The sequence below is a fragment of the Poecilia reticulata genome, chromosome 16 (genome assembly GCF_904066995.2).
Source record: "Poecilia reticulata chromosome 16, P_reticulata-male-v2, whole genome shotgun sequence".
Taxonomy (NCBI): Eukaryota; Metazoa; Chordata; class Actinopteri; order Cyprinodontiformes; family Poeciliidae; genus Poecilia; species Poecilia reticulata.
This window is the reverse complement of record NC_088845.1, coordinates 14469338-14482621: the sequence shown is the minus strand read 5'-3', so window position 1 is coordinate 14482621 and position 13284 is coordinate 14469338. Positions and strand designations below refer to the sequence as shown.

Below are 13284 nucleotides of genomic sequence, written 5' to 3'. Positions count from 1 at the left end.
AGACACGAAAAGTTAGGTTGAATTTATTTGAAACTCTGCAGCCAAAACATCAGAATTAAGAATCTGAACTGCAGCTCCGAAACACTGCATGTCCCCTGCGCTGACTGCAAGCTGCGCACGCACGGCACGCTAGTTACATGCTGCTCCATTCATCCATCCACATGCACAGGCGCACACAAGCAAGACTATGAAGCTGCACCTCTCCATGCTAAGACGCACCAGGCATCTGCCTGGGTGACACTCACATGTGGATCCACAGACGCTGGTGTGGCGCCTCCGTTTTGCTTGGAGAAGCAGAAAGAGGCGATAGGAGGCAGCGGTAAAAAAGAGGGGGGTAAAAAAAAAAAAAAAAAGCAGGACGGCGAGGGAGGGATGTAGGGAGGGAGCTAGTGATGGATGAATGGATGGAGGACGAGAGAGAGAGGGAAGGAGGGGGGAAAATGCGGAGCGAAGCTAGGGAAGGGGGCATGAGAGGGCTGAGTGGTTCTAGTAAATATTTATATTGCATTATGATACGAGGAGGAAGACTGAGAAAGGAGGGGAGATAGAGCGCGCGTCCTATCCCTTTATTAATTTTATTCCGGACCGCTAAGTTTAGCATTCAACACGTGTCGCCTGAGATGGAGAGGCAGGGAGGGAGGAGGGGGGAGGAGGAGAGAGATACAGGGGGAGAGAGGGAGGTTGACGGTTGCTAGGTGACGGGGCGCATATACTGAATTTTAACAAAAGAAGAGGGAAAGAGGGAGAGCTGGAGAGAGTGCATGTGAGAGAGAGGAGAGAGGGAGCGAGAGAGGTGAAGAGAGATCGGGAGAAATTGAATACATGTAGAACATATATATTTATACAGATATATATTTTCACAGCGTGCGTGTCAGTGTGCGTGTGCGCGCGTGTGTGGCGGCGGAGGCGGCGGCGGTGGTGGTGGGGGACACCCGCAAAACGGATACCTCAAAAAGCAAGGATGTGAAAAAGGATGGAGGGACGCAGGAAGAGAGGGGGGAAAGGCTGGTGAAATTCAGTAAGTACATTTTTGTTTGATCCGGTTCAGATTTGCAGTGCGCATTTTTGCTCCAAACACGCACACAGACCCTCTGCTGCTGATGCTGCTGCTGCTGCTTTGGATTAATTGCGGTTCGGGCAGCAAGAGGATGCTGCGCGTCATTGAGACATGGAATAAATGAGCAGTCGGATGTCGGCATTCGTGTGTAGGGACGCTTCTGATGGAGAGATGGAGGTTGGAAGCGGCCGGCGCGCCGGGGCTTTGACCCCTCTGTCATTGCTGCGCCCGAAAAACTCACAGGCGCAGATGGGATAGACGCTCACGCACACAGTTTACCGGCAGTTCAATTAATCATGCACACCAAAGAACCTTGAGGCTGCACCGATCCTGTCTTTCGGGAAATGTTTGGTAAAAAAGAAAAAAAAAAGACAGAGTTTATGTTCAGTTTAAGAGGAAAAACTGGCAACAGTTTTCATGCTTCACTTTGCTGCGGAGGTTTTAATTGATGCTTGTTTTCGCCACATGCGTGCTTAGTGTTGGTGCGTGAACGTGTACTTCGTTTTAAAAAGCCACTGCAAGATTGCCGATCAGTTTTCCCACCCTCTTGATCTATTTATATCCCGATACACTGAATATTTGGGCGTATGGCGGCCCACGGTTATCCCCTCTGTTGCCACCGAAGAATCTTCAGACAGCTTGAACCGACGCTTTATTTATTTTACCAGGAGTCTGTGTGTTTGTGTGTGTGTGTGGGAGAGAGAGAGACACAGAGATTTTACATAATTTGGTTGTCCAGAATAAGTTTTCCTTGCCAAAAAACAAGGGTGATTTTATTTTATTTTCTCGTATAAGAAAAGAAGAAGAAGAAGAAGGGGGTTTTGGACTGTAAAGACCACCAAGGGAGAACATGATGATGTTGACCTGTAAAATGGAGAGGCACAGTGTTTCTACTCACGGATTTACTGCAGTGCTTGAGAGTGACAATGTCAAATTTATAGGCCTGCACCGAGAGGCCCGTTGGATGCATTTGTAATTGAAACAAATGTGTTTTTATTTCCTTCATTTCTTTCTGAGTTGCATTCTCCGCTTCCCTCCCGTATGATCTGTTCAGACCATTATTTCCCCTCACAAACCCCCTTTTTGAGATTGTAAGCACATGCAGGCATACTGCAGCAGTGTACTGCATGCACTGCTGCCCCTGAAGTGTTGCCTTCAGTGTCCCTTCTCTGCTGAACGGTCGCCCAGAGATCTGTACTGTACCAGCTGTTGTGAGAGGGGGGTGGCGGGAAGTTGAGGTGAGAGGAGACAATCAGTCTGAAGGTGTGAGGAGAACGAGGATGTGGACGGCAGGCATGATGATGAGGGCAAAAGAAAGCTGATTGGAATTGGATCGCAAAGGTTGGAGAAATGTAAGGAACAGAGTCAACATTTGTGAGCTTGTTTGCTCCAACTCCACGCTCGTCATCAATTTCATCCCATTGATTCTTTGACTTCAGCTCAGAAAAGCCTCGAGCTTACAGCCCAGTCCTCCCCCCGTCAACTCTCCTTCCCCTCATTTGCTTGTTTCTTTTCTTCTGCCAATACCCCTGCCTCTTCTCGCCTCAGACTTTTCCATCTTTTTCTTCACCCCTGCAACCTGTGACTTCCTCTGCACTGGTTTACTCTTCCACCTCCCAGCTCTTTCATCTTGTGTTTGATGCAACATTAGTGGGTTGTTACCTCAATCCTGCAGCCCACCAGAACCCCCACTTTTTTCCCTAGCTACACGTGCCACCCAGTGTTCTTTTAATACCACTAATTAAGGTAAAGCTCGTTAACATAGAACATCAATTAGCCTTTAACGAGATCAGAGGCGGCTGTTTTGGAGTGATTACAGTACTTTCTTCTCCCAGGGTGCATCTCTGGACTCTTCTGCAGACTGTTGGAACTATGGAGTTGGTAGTGAGGAGTTGTGTGACAAGAATGTTTTTCAGCAATTATTTCCCTGCAGTTTGCTTGGAAGACACAGCAACAGATGTCAAACTCTTTAACCACAAATCTTCTATTTCCTCTGATACCATCTCTCACTTGAACTCATTAAATAAATCCGCATCATTTTGGAAAAGACTGCCCTCCTTTGAAAGCAGCTGGGGACACAGATTGGCAGGCTGTTATCCACGACCAAAGTCTTAATTGCCGATAGCACTTTTAAGGTTTTTATTGCCCAAACTCGCTCAATGCCTTCCGACAGTCAATGCAACAGTATTTTGCACGTAAAATTAAAAGTTAAAGAGCTGACAGTTATAAGACCAAGGCAGAGAGCCTTCTGAGGAAGAACCGTGTGTGTGCAGTCGTGCAGTTAAAGCTGAGATAATTAGTTTGCCAGATATCCACAATTCTGCAGCATCTTTCATGTCAGGTCTTTCCTGGTTCATTATTTCTACATTACCACAAACTGAATGTCTGGTTATTAAAAACAAATCAAATTCAGTCATCATTATTTATCTGCTGTGAAAAAAATGGTGGCAGAAACGATTAAAATGATTAAATTATTCAAATGAAAGAGGCAAACAATGACACAGCAAAGTAATAATGAACTTACTAATGAAATTCATGTAAAACGATAAAATCTTGATGGTATAAAAGAAAATGTGCAAATACATTCAGCAGTAGAGCAGTAAAGTAAAGGTGAGTTATAAGCATTTAAAAATTATTAATGGAAAAGTAATCATTCAACATTTGCAGCATGTCTTGTTTGACTTGGTGAAGTTGCGAAGAGTTTGGAGTTTAAATTATTTATAAAAAAAAAAATTTACATGCCTGTTGCACCATTATGCTACACAAGAATAATCTCCCAATTTGCCTCTAGAACTAGGGAGTCTTGGTGGTTTCCTTATATGTCTTTTGATAATGCAGTTCCTTTTGGGCAGAGAGAATTGTTGGTTTGGGAGTCTGAGAGTTTATTTTGCACATATTCTGGAAACCAAGTGAGCTTCTCACCCTCTGTTTTGTTTTGGAGTCACGTTACGATAACCTTAAGTAAAAATTTCAAAGTGTTTCTCAAAAGAATGAAAACAAAACAGAAAAGAGACAGTTTATGCCAAAATGTGTGTCATAGTACACGTTGATATTTGTAATTATAATGTTAGCTGCTTTACAGATGTGGTGCTGTAGCTGCACTTGTTATTTAGATACAGAGTTGACTCAAGGAGGTGAGAGGTTTCACTTCTTTAGTTTCAGCCCTTTTGGTATTCTTGTTTATTAACAGTAGAAACAGATGAATTTGTATTACTTGCTAGTGAATGCAAAGTGTAGAAGCCTCCTTTCAAACAGCTGACAGGGAGTGTGCAGTAACTGGAGGAAATAGGGCATTAATCCATTATACTTCCTGCAGCCATCACTTTCTCTGCCATTAAACGTTGTTTAAATGGCAGGATTAGTAAGTTATGGAAAACCCTTTAGTGGTTTTGAGTGAGTGTTTGAAACTGTTGCGTCTCTTGAGATTAAGCTCAAGAGATTAGTTCAGGATTTCTTGTTTTGCAAAAGGATCTAATTGTGACAAACCTTCAGACAGTTTTGAGGTTAACAGTTTGAAGATGCAAACATTTAGGTCTGTATTGAAATTATCATTCTATATAAATTTTTGTGTAAGACATGTTTCCTTTGTTTGCACTTCGAGACTAAAATAAGAGAATAAAAAAATATATATTGTTTTTTTCACATTATTTTTTACATAATTTAGAGTCAGTGTTCAAATTCAAAGTAGACAGTGGCAAAGCCTTAAATAGAAATGAATAGAAATACCGTACTGTAAATTTTTAGAGCAGAAAGCTAACCTGTCGGTGGTCATTTATCTTTGTGCTGATTACTGTCTATAATCCCTGGGCAAGGCCTGAGAACATTATATTTACTGAAGCCCATATTTGGATTATAGGATAGAATATTAAGAAATCAGATGGAAATTAATGAATTCACATGTTTTAATTTCAATTTTATCTGATAGTTCCCAGCTTATCAGGCAAGGTACCTATAATTTCCTCTTATGAGTTTTGTCACTGCTGTTTCCAGTGACAACTTGAAGTGCCTTTACTAATTAGACCAAATAGAGACAGACTCATTTCAGATATACAGATCAGAATGTTTTTTCTTTCAAGGAACGGGCCTACAAATACTGATTTTGACTAATTACGATTCAAAAATCAGAAATATAAGAACAGTATTCAGAATTTCTTTTTACAGTCTTATTGAGTGTTGTTTGCAGTTGTTGTAAAATAGGGTTTTATTGACCTGCCTGTTGCCTTAATTTGCAATTTTCCATTTGGGACTTCTCCTATTGAGCTTGAGTACTCAGGATGCGTTTCATCCTGGCCAATCAGCGAACGAAAGGAGGAGTTGTGAGCGATGATGTCAAGTTTCTCTTCTGCTTTTGAATCTTAGTCTGCCTATGCTTGTAGTTTAGCATCGGCAGCAGATGAAGTGAACAAAGTTGTTCAGTCTGTGTTGGTCATCCAAATGTTGAGCAGCTAAAGTTGGAGCTTCTCTCTTCGCAGTGAGGAATGGTTGTATGAAGGGCATGAAATTTCCGGTAAGCTTCATAGCGTAGCTGTCAAACTGGGGGCTGGATTTTTTTCAAGATAGGGTTTTACTATTGTGAAATGAAGGAACAATGACTATTATATAATTTTGTAAAGTTTCTTTAAGTTATTAGTGTTTAACATGGTTAGTACTATTAGCATTTCTAAAAGAGCAAATTCTCACTTTTTGTGCATTCACAAAAACTTTACACATTGTGAAGGTAAATCCAGCATATTCCATGACAGACAAATGTGGAAATGCCAAAAATGATAAACACAGTAAGTTTCCTGCACAATGTTCAGCCTTCCTGTTATCTGATGAAGGTCTTGCTCTCTCTGGCTCTTTTGCTGCATGAATAAATATCTCAAAGAAATTCCTGATTCTGAAAATATAATCTTTTTCTTAGTTGCAATTGCCACACTAAAGTATTGTTGTCAGCATAACAACTAGTATGGTGTGTTTACACATGCAGTCACCAGTTAGGGCCAGTCTAGATGAAAACCATCCTGTTTTGATCAAATACCAGTTTCTCAGTGCATTTCTAATAATCATGATAAAAAGCCATAGAAACGTCCCTCTCAAAATCAGATGGGTAGATTATTAATCTCCTGAAGAAAATTGTTGTGTTAGAACATCATCAAAACAGAAACTAAAGATTAAACAGAAATAACAGAAATAACATTTAAATTACCTTCTCTGTTGATTAGTTTATCGCCCTATTGTTACAGAACCCATTCACTTACTGAAACGGCTTAAAGTATCAGATTTTTCGCAGAATGTGTGAAACAACACTGCAATTATCAGATATTAAAGTTTATGGAAATTCAAGCATAAGCTAAGCTTGGCATCCTATTCTGCACCTGTCAGCTGCTATCGTAGAGCAACGCTAAGATAACACCTCTGCTCTAAATTTACTCCACCTTTGGACCAGGAGTAACAAAGACATCAAAACAAAAACTAAAATAAAGTGACAGGAAGTCTCTTAACAAACAAGTGGAGATAGACAGAGACAAGTAATTGGACACTCTGGCAGATAGACTGATAAACAAAATCACACACAAAGGCACAATCAAACACAACACCAAGGGACAATTTAGCAAGCAGTTCCTACCCACACTTACAATCAAACAGGTGCACACACACACACACACACGCACAATTGCACCCGCACGAACCAGAGCCAAAGCCCTGCGGCGTGTTTTGGGAATAAAAGTCTGGAAGCAGCTAAGGCACAGAGCTTCTCATGACTGCATGCAACAGACAGTCACACAAACTCATAGAAAGTACATTCAGGGGAAAACCCATGGGTATGCAGACAGGCACAAGCACTCACTCAACAAGAGCAAGATTTGCACAATGAATACTTCACAGAAACACACACAACTCAACATTTTGGATGAGAGAAGACCTTGGGACCAACCCCGTGGGACGCACACACACACGCATACACACACCCCCACACACCATGTGTACCGTGTGTTCACACCGCAGTGACACTGACACACCCACACACAAGGGGGAAATCAGAATTAAGAAAAGTAATGAACGAGGTTGAAAAGATGTTCTGGAATGTTTTGCGTTGTGCCTGACATGTGCGGTCACTCATGATAATGGATGGGGCAGGAAATGACACCATAAGTGGTTATTAAAAAGTGGAAACGGGGGCATTTATAAAAACTACAAGCGAATGCCTGGAGCTCACGTGACATGTCGTATTGAGATGGGTTGTCATGCATCTCGTGCATCTGTGGGTCTTACTTGTGTTGCATGCTGCAGCATCATAGATAGATAAATAGATAGATAGAAAGGAAACTTCTTTCCCTCAGGGAAATCGTCAAAGGAATTAATTAAATGATGTGTGCCTTGCAAAAATGTTCTTTTCTTGAACTTTTCTACATTTTCTCACATTACAAAGACTTCAGTGTATTTTTATTTTCTATCACTCAACAGAACAAAGTGCTGCATAATAATGAAGTGTAACAAAAATGACACATGGTTCTTAAATTTATTTGCAAACAAAACAAGAAAGTCTGACGTTTTGCTCCACATGCATAATGTACTGCACAAAGGGCACCAAATGGTCAGGGAGGCACCATAAAATCTGACCGGTGAAAAATCATTTATTAGTCATTAATGAAAATTGTTAAAGCATTTTAATAAATATAAGCCAAGCAACATTAAAGTAATAAATTTGCTCCAGAAGAAAGAACCTCCTCCAGACTCCTCCGTGCCGCGCCACTGTGTCGCAAGGCAATCCAGGTTCTATCAAATTTCCACAGAAAATGTTTTAGAGAAAACTTCAGCCTCTCCAACTTTATGCTAAACAGGACTTCCTTGACCCATCAACTTGTGTTTCTAGTTGAGCAGAATTAAGTGCCTGGCCAGTAGCGTATAGAAAGCCATACCACGCTGTACTTCTAATAAAGTGTTGGTTTGTGGAATACAGAAAAGAGCAGAGAGGGTGTGCGTATCAGCCTCAAAACTGTACGCCATGCGAAGGGTATGAAGTACTTTAGACCAAAAGTGTATCCATTTTGGACATGGCTAAAATGTGTATTGGTGTACTGGACTGGCTACTCCTATTACAAGTATCTAAAACATTGGAATAGATTTTTGAGAATCTGCGATTGGTGCAGTAGATGCTGCGTATGAATTTGGACTGGATTAGCCGATGTCGGGCACAGATAGGGGAGTTGTGTACCTATGTAAGAATGTTGTCCCATTGGTCTTCTTCAAGTTTTAGCTCTAGATCCTGCTGCCATAACATCTTTGTTTGTTGGGGGAAGACTGGGATAGTACACCCCAAGACACAAAAAAGATGGGAAATATAATTTTTTTTTCTGATTGGGGTTCATCAATATCTAACAAAGTCTGTGTGGGGAGATTTGAGAATTCAGTATTGATTTTCTGGACACAGTGACATATTTGAAAAAAAACTAAAAAGTTGGGAGAGGTGAGATTAAGTTTGTTTGAAAGGTCAATGAAGGACATGAAGGTAGTAATTGTTAGTAGAGCTCATGGCATTAGATTAAACTTGAAAAGCTGCGTCCACCATTGATGGTCTAAAATTCCGATTGTGCAAAATTGGAGCATAAACAGAGAAATCTCACACAGGTTAAAAAAATCACTTAGGACTGTGAATCTGTCAGGATCTGGCGATTTGCTTCTTTGTAAAGCACTGAGAGCGTTCATACCCTCAGTTGAAGAAGTCGGGCTGGCTGAATTTTCCGCCAACTCCTAATCTTTTCTGGAGATTCAATAGTGTTGAGCATATTAACCATGACAATCAGATTTTCATTTATCTGTTTTGGATCAGTAAGAGTAACATCCGATGGCAGCTGTAGTTCCCTGGGCAAGGAATTTCCAGCTTTGTCCCCCGACTCAAAATTTCATTGTCTAGATTTGAACAATTGCAGTTCTGCCTTATTTGCAGTTAAAAGATCTTATTCAGATTGAAGTTGCAGAAACTTTTAGTGTGTGGCCTGGTTTATTAGAATAATTGCCATTGATTTCCAAGAGCTGTTCTGTTAGTTCTAGTTATCGGAACATAGTGAATTTTCTGAGATGAATTTTGTAGTAGATCATGTGACCTGTTAGATATGCCTTGAAGGATTCCCGTAAAATGACTCTGGACACATCTGGGGTGTTATTAATTTCAACAAAATAACTATAGTCGATCTTAAGGAATCTACAAAGGAACATTAGCTAGTAAATGTGAGTTGAATCTCCATAGTTTTAGAGAAAGTCTGTAAGTGGGGAAATGTATATCTAATGATGAGGGAGCATAATGTGAAATGACAATGCTATGATGGTGGGCTGACTGTATATTAGGGATTAAACTGTTATCTAAGAGAAAGAAAAGTATTCTAGGATAACGATGATTGACATACAGAAAAAGAGAAAATGATTTTTTTTTTAAATCTGGAAATATAGACCTCCATGGGTCTGATAATTCTGCTGCAGTGCAAGTTAATAATTTGGCAGAATTTCTAAAGGAATACAACCTGGAAAAGGATCTGTCTAATTCAGCATTTCTAACAAAATAAAACTCAACCTACTGCAATTATGTGGTATGTTTCAGTATCTGGAATGGAGGTAAAAAACCTGGATATGAACTGTTCATCATCCCTATTTGGTGCACAGGCACTAGCTAAGATAACAGGAGTATTGCACAGCAAACCTACCAGATGAGTCAGCTACAGCGTTTTCTGGCTCAAATGGAACATGGCTTTGAATCAAAATCGCAGCTCCCCTAGCACTAGCGCTGAACTTTGAATGAAACAGATGACTGAACTTGCCCCTTTTAATGCGCAAAGTCCTGTCACTACGCAGGTGTGTCTCCTGCAGAAACACCACGTCCCCTCTCAGCCCCTGAATGTGAAACATTACGTTGCTTATTTTAGGCCCCTCGACGTTCCATGATATGAAACGGATATTATTCACTATGTTTTTACTTGCCATGCAAGTGATGGGTTATCTATGTATTATGCAAGATAAGAGGTATTGGTATGTAAGGGTGATGTATGGTATAAAAACGCATGGTATGTGCGTTTGGAGGCTTATAGTAAAATAGCACAGAATCTGAGAATGAAAATTGAAAAAAGTAAGAACATAACTTCGCCACTCCAAACATGCTTTTACCGATGCTGCTTCAGCCGCCGTCTGCCCCCATTGTCTGCGCAGGGTAAAGCAGTGAGGGCTTGAGGTTGAGAATGTCGAGCCGATGCATTACTTCTTTGTACTCGGCATGCTGGTCCACCACAAAGGATTTGTGTTTAGAGCACCAGCATGGCTGGCAACAGACATTCTTGTTTCATATTTACCCTCATTTACTCCGATTCTTCTACATAAAGACTGGTGCAGTCATCTGTCTTCAGACGTCACTAGTAAACACTATACATCTCTTTGCAGTTGTTTGGCTGTATAAATGATGCAACCTGCTGGGTTTCCTTAAATAGAAACTACTTTGACTAACTAATTTGAGCATGCAGTACTGTTTTATAACTAGGATCAATAGGAATGTGTATATGATTGAACTGAAATAATTTTTTTTGCAAAGTGCTTTGAGATGATGTTAGTTGTGAATTGGCATTAAATGGATAAACTGAATTGAATTAGTGAACAAACAGCATCATGAAAACCAAATAACACAGCAAATAATTTCGGGGAGACAGTTATGGAGAAATGTAAAGATTTAAAACAATCTCTCAAGCTTTTAACATCTTACTGGGCACTATTCAGTTTACCACCTGAAAGAGTTAGGCACAACTTGAAACACCATCAAGACAGGGCTGCTTGTAAGCCAGGCAAGGAAACCCTTAGGAAACAAAAGCAGCCAAAAGGTTTGAGGCAACTCTGGAAAAGCTGTAGAGAACCAAATCTCAGGTATGAGATTCTGTGGACACAAATCTGACCCCTGTAGAAAAGTGACGTGACACATGAGATTACCATAAGCCAAGAGGACACAGCAAACATTATAGAGATTTAGACATGAATGCAAAATGCAAAATTAACACTCTTAACATACAAGATCTTCTCTGAAATGTGGTACTGGCAGCCTCATGTTTTGGGGCATGCTTTTTTTCCAGCAGGAACAAGGAACAGTAGTTTCTAGTGCAGATATCTTAGCACACTTGAAATGAGACAAAACTAATTTATGAGAAACTTTTCAAGAAGATATAGGAGCTTGTTTAGAGTCAGTAATTCCTTAATTTTGATGAAAAATTATGAGGTCCACTGGCAGACTATTTCATTTATAACATGGGAAAATGTCTTAGGAGTTAAATGATGTCAGTAGAACTAGTACTTAGAAAAACAAAGACATGATTCACTTAAAATAAGATAATATCTACTGAAAACTTGTTAGTTTTGTCTTATTTCAAGAATACAAAGATATTTGCAATAGAAACTAGGCCAAAGGTACTTAGTAAGATTTTGTGTTTTTGCAGTGAAGTTGGTCAGAGAGGCTAAAACGATGGGTGGACCTAATAATTCAGGATCTTCCTGCAAATGGTGTGGAAAAATAAGACACGTTATTGAATAACTGCATTTATTTAACTTGGCACATCAGGCACGAACTAAATGAAGGACAACAGCACCTCATGTGTTTTGGAACTTCATGTAATCATTCTTACTCTTCCTACCGTTGCTGTTTTACTACTTGTTGGTGGCTCCTCCTAGTGGCGTGGAGTGATGTATCACTTTAATAACGCAACAATAACTAGGCCTGCTGAGCTACTGAAGACTAGAGTGGAGATTCACCACAAGTAATAGTTTCTAAAGCTATAATTGCAGCAGAAGGCGCTTCTGCAAATTGTTGGCTAAAGGGCCTTAATGCAAATGAATACCTCACTTTTCAAAATTGTATTTTTAAACGTATTTTTCCCTTCCACTTCTTAAGTATCACTAAGATGCTTAAGAAGCCAATCATGTAAAAATCACACAACTACAAATATGTTTTTGGTTATAATATGACAAAATTTATAAAGTATGAATATTTTTGTAAGGCACTGTTAAAGTCCCTTAGGTTCTGTGTAGAATGACACCCTCTTAAAAATAATAGAAGAAGCAGTTTTCTATTACGTATCTTTCAAATTTGACTGTAAAAGACTTTCAAAAACGACACAAAAAGTAAGCAGCTGGTACAGCTGCAAAACAGGTGCGTGAAACTTGGACAGAATGTTCTCTACATTGGGAATGATAGTTTTATTTTTTTTGGGGGGGGGAGGAGGGAGTGCTGTGGGGAGGGGCACAGAGATGAAAAACAGTCTGATAAAGATAGATGTTGCTGGGCTTGTTTGTTGTGCTTGACTCTTGTGTGTGAATCAGATGCTAAAAGTAGCTCTGTAATTACTGACAGCCTTTCTGACGCCGAACACCACAATAGACTCCTATGCTGGTTGTGATTGAGTTGTTTAAGATTTTTTTTTATTTGAGCTACTTCTTTTTTCACATTGAAGCATTAATTAGTTACTTGAAATATTTGCATGAAAATTGTGTCATTACAGTTCATATTAATGTATAAATATGAGCCAAGAAATGATCCTGATCCTAATCTGGGGCTGATCACACTCATCAGGCTGATTGTTACGTAATCTAGTCGGAGCTAGCCGTCGCATGGGTTTTGTTATATGAGTAAGCTCTTGGTACTCACTTTGGGAAACAGAAAAACTCATTCACATATTTTGCGCTGAGCAGTGATGGGAAATAACACGGAAAACAGTTGCTGGCACAGAATGTTCCGTCTCATCTTCATCCAAATATTAAGTCAGCTGTTTGCAGCTCTGCCAGCGTACAGTGCTTCACAAAAGTATTCACACTGCACCTTTTTTTTTCTTCCCTTCCATTTTGGCACATAACGATCACAAACGTTGGTGTATTTTATTGAGGTTTTATAGCACATCGCAAAATAATGCAACGTAGCATAATTGTGAACTGAAAGAAAAAGAGCATATCTTTCACCCTGAACATTTTGCCCAGTTTTGATTGTAAAACAGATCAAGCTCATTTATACAAATACATAGTTTCTGTGAACATTAATTTCCCCCCATTGCCATATTGGCTTTACAACTAGACTTTGACTGGGCCATTCGAATATATAAATATGCTTTGATTTAAACCATTCATCTTACTTCTGGTTGTAAGTTTAGGCTTGCTGTCCTGTTATCTTGGCGAACTAACCAGAGCATCTTCCTTCACTTGGTAGTATCTTAAATATACTCTTTATAAAA

At 39.9% G+C, this 13284-nt stretch overlaps 1 protein-coding gene across 4 annotated transcripts in view; it reads left to right on the top strand.

Moving 5' to 3' along the window:
- Nucleotides 1-342: 342 nt before the first annotated feature.
- grin2db (glutamate receptor, ionotropic, N-methyl D-aspartate 2D, b) overlaps nt 343-13284 on the top strand; it is a 92223-nt gene continuing 79281 nt past the window's right edge. For 3 of the 4 annotated variants that reach the window (XM_081597208.1, XM_008431540.3, XM_008431538.3), the window contains exon 1: nt 343-1018. The gene's annotated coding sequence lies outside the window, so the exon portion shown is untranslated. Of the gene's footprint in view, nt 1019-1038; nt 2410-13284 lie in introns of those variants that run through there. The other variant, XM_081597207.1, reaches the window with a different exon arrangement.